Source organism: Pyrgilauda ruficollis, unplaced genomic scaffold, assembly GCF_017590135.1.
Source record: "Pyrgilauda ruficollis isolate IOZ18807 unplaced genomic scaffold, ASM1759013v1 scaffold3, whole genome shotgun sequence".
Classification (NCBI taxonomy): Eukaryota; Metazoa; Chordata; class Aves; order Passeriformes; family Passeridae; genus Pyrgilauda; species Pyrgilauda ruficollis.
Window position 1 is genome coordinate 23,492,533 of NW_024524377.1, and position 8,435 is coordinate 23,500,967.

Below are 8,435 nucleotides of genomic sequence, written 5' to 3' on the forward strand. Positions count from 1 at the left end.
CCGGGTGCCAAAAATCAACAGAAGAAATACAGCTCTGCTTCCCTGTGCTGCAGCAGTGGGTGGAGGGCTGCAGGGCGAGCCAGCCCATGCTGGTGGCTCAGGACTGTTTGCTGCAATAGATTTTGCTAACATTTCCTCGGTTAAATGTTTACAAACCTAGAGGAAATAGCTGTCCCAGATGTTGCTGATAATTTCCTATCAGGTCCCTCCTGGCGCAGTGCAGGGCTGCTTTGTCACCCTTTGGATCAGCTGCCAATCTCATGCTTAATAACAGACTTGACTTCTCTACAAAAACTGTCAAAATTTCTAGCGCAGTTTTTGCCCTCCTGGTCTCTCGGGTTCATACAGAGTAGCTCTGCCCTGGCTCCCAGCCCAGCTCTCTTTGCAGCCCTGGAAGCACACTCCCGAGCAGAGTGGCTTCAGCAGAGGCACAGGACACCTCGGTGATGGGCTGCGTTGAGCAACACAGCCATTGCCAAATGCATTTCAACCTCATATTTTAAGAAGACATTCAATGTGCTTACCAAGGCTGGGGAGCCTTTTACACTGCAGCAATAATCCTGCACTCGGCCATGAAATCCTCAGCACAGTGTCACATCCATCCCTTTCAGCAGAGAAGTTTTATTAACTTAGGGTGTGAAAAGTTTTGGAGAGCAAAAGTCTCTCTTCCCTCTGAGAGAAATAAGGATGATTTAAGCAGTCTGGGTGCATTTGAGATGGAGAGTGAGTCCCCCAGCTGACACATCAGAGGGAAAAACTGTAAGCCGAGGTTGCATTTATTAAAGAAGGAAGCTGAGGCTGTGCAAAGCCAACCTTTCTAAGCACTCCACGAAAGCATTTTAATAAAAAGCACAACAAGCCCACAACAAATCATGTCTTGAAAGAAAAAAAAAAAAAAAAAAAAAAAAAAGTCAATTCCTGTCAAGGTTTGAAGAATCGTTTGAGCTTAAGGAAAAGCGAATTCCTGCTACGCTCCCCTCCCCTGCCCTCCTCTCCCGTGCGCGGAGCAAAGCCACGGCAAACGCCGCCTGTGACACACCGCAAATCACACCGGGAGCGGGGGGGCCGCCCCGGCCCTCCGCGGGAAGGCCCGCAGAAGGATTGAAGCTTAGAGAAAATGGAATTTATAGTCAAAGCATTAAAATATTAAAGGGCCTTAAAGAACAGCCATGAATCTGATTTCGGAGGGGGGCGGGACGCAAGTCTGTCATCAGGCAGAGACAAACGGCTGCCGGACTTGACAACTCACATAAATCTGGTGGAGAGAAGAAATAAAGCCCAATCAGACACAAAAAAAAAAAAAAAAAAAAAAAAAAGGTGATGAAAAGATTTTAGGGCATGAAGTGTGAAAAGGAGAAGGAAAGCTAAAGAAGATAAGGAGTTGAAAGCAGAAGAGTGATTGTAAAAATAGCAGCAGCAGAAGTACTGATGGAGGTACAGGAGAGAAATTATTTAAAATGGCCAGAAGTGCCCCAGTGGCATAGGTATTTTTGACAATCTTGCCAATAGTGCACAGCAAGAATTTCTTGGGATGGCTTCAATGGCTGAGGTCTGCATGGAGAGGAAGAGGAGCAGCCCCACCATGCAGAACACCAGCTCTGAGCCCCCCGGCAAAGAGGGGTGGGCACAGGCAGCCCCATATGGCCCCAGTGTCTTCAGGAGTGAAACCCCTGCATTTCCAGAAGCAGAGCAGCCATCACCAAGCCCATCCCCACATCCTGCTCCCCACAAGCAGCAAACCCCATTCCTGAAGTGGAGATTTTTTCCCCTGGGATGTGTCTCCAGGCTGATCTCAGAGCCTCCTCAAGAGCCTCGGCCATTGCACGGGGCCAGGCTGTGGACAGTCTGCTGTGCAAGAAGTCAGCGGGATGAGCCTGCCCCACACCCTTCCCCACACCTCACTGGGGACCCCTCCACTGGGGTCTCCCCCAGAGGCAGCCATGCCCCACTGAGTGGGACAGCTGGGAATCAGCTCCTCAGCGCCTCAGGGGCTGCTGCTGCCACGCTGTGTGAGGAGAGACCGCAAATCCAGCCAGGAGCCACTGCCAGGACCCGCTGTAAGTTGGGAAACAGTGTGCAGTGAGGACTGGATTTATGAAATGCTGTCTGTAAGCCAGCCCTCCCTCCGAAACACTAAACAAAAAACAACATTCAGATACATTTCGGAGGAAAACACAAAGCATCTGGTTCCCTTCGCTGGTGTACATAGCAAGAGAAAAGTTGGCAGTACATTTGCTTACCATAAAAGAGAGAGCTATGCAAAAAAAAAGCCACATTAGAGTAGCGTTGCCCAAAACAGAGTTAAATGTCTGCCTTGTTTTGAACGTGCTCATGGTGGAAATGTGAGCAAAGGTCAGTCCAAATTAATGAGAAATGAAAATGAATTGGCTGTGCTGGGACTGGCACCCTGCCACCGCATCTCGCCCAGCAATTCTTATTTATCCATTTATTTATTTTGTTGGATGAGGAGACATTCTGCAAGCATACAGAAAAGCAGGTCTGGCGCTCCCTGTGGGTGACACATGCTGTTTCAGATGTGGCTTGTGGCACCCATCCCTGTGCTCACCACATCCCTCCCTTGCACCCGCACGGGAGGCGATGGGAGCCTGGTCTGGAGCCTTCTGGGGGTCTTTCCCAGGGGGTGCTGACCCTGCCTAAACACCCCGTGCCAAAAGCACATCTGAGGCCTCCCAGCCTGGGCAGGGATGAGGATGGGGATAGGCAGGGAAGCTGTGCCACTTCCTGCCACAGGCTGTCCTGTTACCACTGCCACTGCAAGAAAATCCCAGTGCCACTTCTCTGCCAACAGGGCCGGCCAGCTGTGTCCAGGAGAGTGATAAATGTGCCGCCTCCGTTTTATGAAGCAAAGGGAGTTTTCCGTGTCTCTTTCTGACACACAGGCAGTGATTACCTGCTGAACCAGCTAAAAACTTCTGTTTGTTTTGGTTTAGAGGAAAGAAGGAGGAAGAAAAGCCAGTTCCAGTTCTGGCTTTCTTCCTGGAAAGGGAAAGCCATCTCAGTAACCCTTGCTTTGCTGAACTTCAGCCACACAAGTACTCAGTGCCATTCAAGCTGTTCCTTGCAGCTGCAGCAGCAGCACATTCCAAAAGGCTGGGACAAGCATGGAGGAAACTTGCTGAAGTGGCCAAAGGCAAAGGCAGCAGCACAGTTAACCCTTCCCCAGGCACCCCCATGGAGCTGTGTGCCTTGGGGATTCAGGGAAGGGGATGGTGCAAAGCACATTAGCCCCCTTCCCTGGGATGAGGAGGAGCCCCACCCTTGTCCCCACCAGCACTGTGGAGGCCAGGTGTAGACACAGGTATCAGCAAGGAGCATCCTAATCTGGGCCTGGCAGCATTATGGAGTGAGTCACAGAGTCCCACTTGAAATTGTTTTTCAAAAATAGTCTTTTTTTTCTTTTTTTCCAAAGGAAGAAGTTAGGTTATGAGCTTAGAAACAACATTAGCCTCAATTTAAGAGGAAGAGATGGGTAAGAGGTCCCTTTAAGGCAGTTTCACATCTCAGCCACAGCCCATCCATGCTGTTGGCATTGCCCCAGCCAGGGCCACAGGCAGGCACGGGGCTCTGGGCACACACTGGATTAATTATCCCCAGTGGCCTTCATCAAACAGCCAGGGCTCTGCTGACAGTGCCATGTCCAAAGCTCATTAAAACAGAGCAGTGCCACGCTTGGGAACAAGCAGTGCACTGCTCTGGGATGAAACCATTCCAATAGTGATCTGCAGTCCCTGCCATGCAACCGTGCCAGACCACAGCACATGAGCAGAGGGCTGAAATGGGACCTGCAGCTGAGCAGCTCTAAATCAGGATCTATTTCAAGGGCTGAGGAGGACAGTGAAGCTGGGTGGAATGGTGGAGGGTTTGGTGGATGATGTGGGAGGATGGGAAGGGCTGCTGTATCTTGTATTTCTGGATGTCCCTTGTCACAAACAGGACATTGCTCAATGACTTAAAAAACTGACACCTTTGCCTGAGGTTATCAGCCTCAGGATGATGACAAGGTTGTGAACACAGCAATGTTGCTGGAATTGAAGAGATTCAGCATTCTGACTCAGGAATAAGTTATGATGCTTTCCTCAGATACTGGAGATGAAGGAAAGATAATGCTGATGAAGTGTAGGGAGCCAGACACAGCCACAGTGACTAATCACAACTGCCCAGGTGACTTTGCAGTCTGGGGAAATATTAGCACAAGTTTTAACAAGTGCTCCTCCTGATGCCAAGGGATGCCCTGATGAATTTGGATGGCAGTAATAGGGTACTGGGCTCCTCTGACGAGGCAAGGGCACAGAGTTCTCCTCTGGGCATACAGGGATATTCACATGCTAAACCTCTGGTTAGGAGACCCAGCGTGCATTGTAATACTGTCCCTGACAGAAACAAACACTTCTTAAAACAAGCTGCTAATTATAAACTAATTATCAAACACCTCCAGCTGGCATCCCCATTTAGCCCAGGCAAGATACACTTTGACTTGCCCTGCAAACATGGACAGCACTGCCAGTCCTTTGCCTGTACCCAGCCTGGCATCCCACACCTCTTCCCTAAGCACAGGGAACTACAGGATCTGGCCCACTGCAGGACAAGGGCAGGGAGATCTGTTCCTCCTGGCTGTCCCCCTGCCCCACAGTCCCCATGTGGAGGGGCTTCACAGACACAGCCCAGAACACCCACCTGCATCCATGCAAAGAAGTCACAGCCTGCAGGTGAGTATCCTGACATGGAGAAGGAAGCTTCCAGCAGCTGCTGCATCTTTCACGGTGAATGGGTGGTGAGGCTGGAGCTCACATCTGCTGGACACACTGTCTAATATCTGAGCAGAAATGTTAGCTAGGGTCTTAAGAGTAAACTTTTGTTTGCACTTTCAGAGGAAGAAGACACAACCAGAAACCATATCTCCAAAAAAAAAAAAAAAAAAAAAAAAAAAAAAAAAAAAAAAAAAAAAAAAAAAAAAAAGGAAAGGAAAGGAAAGTATAAATACAATCCATTAGCAAATTAAATAAAATCAAGGCTGTGATTGTGTTTTGGTGGCACTGGTTTTTGTAAGAGCCCCACACTCCAGCCTCAGAGGTCACTGGCGAGGCAGGATGCTGCCTTTATACTGCTCCTTTATACTCTGCTTTACAGTGGAGATTAATTTAGAAAAAAGAGAAAAAGGATCATTTAAAAAAAAGCTCACCCCTCTCTCTTCTCTCCTCCACCACCCTCCCCAAGCAGTGATGGGGGATAATGAACTGCTGGGACTGTCATCCAAAGAGTGCTTAATGACAGTATTCACTCTGTGTGTGTAGCATTGGCTGTTCTCAGAGCTCTCATTATGAATAGTTTTCAAGCTGTTTTGACTATTTTCTGTTACAAAGAGGAACTCACTGCTGGCTGCCTATTTTCATCACTGAAGCTGGCCAATGTAATCCACATGGAGCGGTGACACCATGGCCAACGACCAACGCTCCCATTCTCTCGCCTCCAATTTATGGCGGTGGAGAAGGGCCAGGCTCTCCTTCCCCATCCCTTGCCTTCTCTTCACTGCTTCTTTTTTGGGCTCACACTCTGGCTTTGCAGGTGATGCTTCTCTAAACTCTCTGGCTACAGTGTTCCGAGCCGCATTCCCTTGTGGTGCTGGACCCACGAGTGTTCATGGCACTGCGGAGCCTGCGCTTCCAAATGTCCACTTTTGGGGGCTGTGAGTCCCCACTGCAGGCTTGGCAAGGGGAAGGGGACCCAGCCTGAGCTTCATCTGTGCCGCAGAGACACCATGAAGATGCGCTAAAGCAATCTGTTCTCCCATCTTTTCGCAGACCCTTTGCCGTGAGACACAATATTTCGGAGGGGCAGCTGAAATCTTGCTGGTGTTAATTTAGTTTCGGTCTGCTCGCTGTTAACTTTGGGCTCGCTGCGCTTTTTGTGGCTCCTTTTCTTTCAAGAAAGCTTATTTCTCTTAAAACAGGGCGAGAAGCAGCTTGGCACCACAGACACTTTAAAGATGTTTGAACATTTGCAAGAGGAAGCAAACACATTTTTTAAATATTATGAAAAGCACCTTGAACAACAACTTCTCAGCAAGATCCTCTCTTGGGCTCCATTCTTTGCTGCAGGAGCCCATCACTCAGCCTGGGAGCAGCTGAGACCCAGTGCATCCCTCCACACTTCTGTGCTGCATCTCAGAATCCTGTTCTGGGCAGGCCATCCCCAGGGCCAGGACAGGGACTCAGGGCACAGAGGAGGAGATAAGCTCTTCTGAATCCCAGTATTATTAAAAACGATGAGGGATACCCCACAGCAGCTCCTCTATGCATCCATACTCAACCGGCAGCCCTGAGGAGTGGCTCATAAAAATAAAGAGAAAAATTAATTTACAACATACTCCAGCATTGCCAAGTGAGCCGTGATTCCTGAGCCACTCCTGGGCCTCGCTGAGGTTTTCAGGTATTGTTTCACTGTACATAGTTTCATGTACTTACATAAAATTGGGATATGACTTGTCTTTGTCTTTCCCCAAATGAGGCTTTCATATCAATGCCTTGATTTCCTGGTCAACATAAAACTTGAGGGGTGGTTTTATTTTTAATGAATTGTAAGGAAAATTAGGGGTAGCTAAGCACAACAAATGTACATGTCTGCTAATGTCCAGAAATAATATGTTTTTTTTCATAAAAAGCCTTTTTCTGGCTAAAAGCCTTTCCTTTCTAGTATTCTAACTCTGCACACACACATCAGTCTTCACTTGTCTTCTTGTCCCTTCTGACACAGTGCCACGTTCCTCGTGTTTCTCCACCGATTTTTCTTGGTAGAGCCATGTCCCTGCCAGCTGCCTGGACACAAGCACACAAATCACAGCCTCCAGGCATGGGAGCACCGATGGCCAGCAGAGACCATTAGATCATCTCACCTGACCTTCCCTGATGCAGGGCCGGGGCTGGCATTCAATTACTCCATACCAAGCCCAGTAACTCCTGCTTGGCTCGAGTGTATGGGGCAGAAACGTGTCTTGTCTGCGACCAAATATATCAAAGGCAAAAGAACGCACAGCTCTCCTGGGAAGTTTAATCTTTATTAACATTCGCTTTTTAAAAGGTCTGTTTGATTCACAATTTGAATTTGTCTGGCTTCAACTTCCAGGCGCGGGCTCTTGTGATGCCTTTCTCCTCTAGATTAAACAGCCTTTTAATACCTGCCTTTCTCTCCCCATGAAGGTACCTCACACAGCACAATTAAGACACCTCTTAATCTTCTTTTTAATAAGCTAAACAAGCTGAGCTCCTCCAGTTTCGCACCGTAAGACATTCCCCCAGCCCTTCCCAAGGATCAAATCTCTAATTCTGCCTGATCCCATGCTGGGGGGGATGTGTGGTGAAGCAGCCCTGTGCAGCTGATGAAATCAAGCAGTCACAGGAGATGGCAGCTTGTCTGTGCTGCCTGCTCCCCCAGCCAGCCATTATTTCTGGGGAGACTGCTTAGGGGTGTCCAGTGACATTTCACACCCCTCTGGGGACACCTCCCACCAAGCTCCCCAGCTGAGCAATGGGAAGGCATGACCACAGCTGGCCTCACATGTATGTAGTAGATGCCAGACGATCAACAAAATTTAAGGCAGTTTCCTAGTGTAAGGAATTTGGGATGTTCCTAGAGCCACCACCACACTGCCACACCAAGCCATCCCTATCAACTTCAGCCATCGCTAAAATTCACAACTCCCTGTAGTTTTACATGGCTTCCTCAAGTTTTAAGCCTTTCCTCATTCAACATTTACCTGGAGGAACAATAAAACAGCATAGGCAAAAAATGGAAGCCAATGCACATGCAATGCTGTACACACATTATTGGCAAGAGTCATAACTTTTGATCCATTTTTTAATATGTTTCCTTCTGAACTGGAGCCCAAGTGCCCCAGCCAGTGCGCGCAGGGATGGGGATATTTTGGATGATGCGGCTTCACAGCCAGCCAGCCCACAAGATGGATTTTAGCCACAGGCTTCAGCAATACGATTTCACACAGCGTTATAACATTTTAGCTGGGAGAGTAGGCAGGGCCCCTTGCGCTCTCCACCGGGTATTTGTCCTGCCTGCGAATCAATTACAGCAGCCACGGCGTGCATTAGGATTGCTGCTTGGCACCTATTTCAGCCCTGATATATGTTGCTCTGCTTCGCAACAAACGACTCAGATAAACCTCCAGGAGGTCGTGTCTGTCAGCAAGGTTTTTATTAGGTGAGTCGTGCCCATTCTCACACCGGTAGGGCTACCTGGCAGAAAATTGTAAGCTGTTTCCCTTGGAGGGGGCGAGCCCTAAATGAGTTTCCTGGTCTCACTTTGGGAACACACTCAGATATTAAAGGGACCAGAGAGTATCATTACTGCCAGGTGATAAAAACAACCACTATTTGGGAAGACTGATGGCCTTTGTAAAAGCTCCC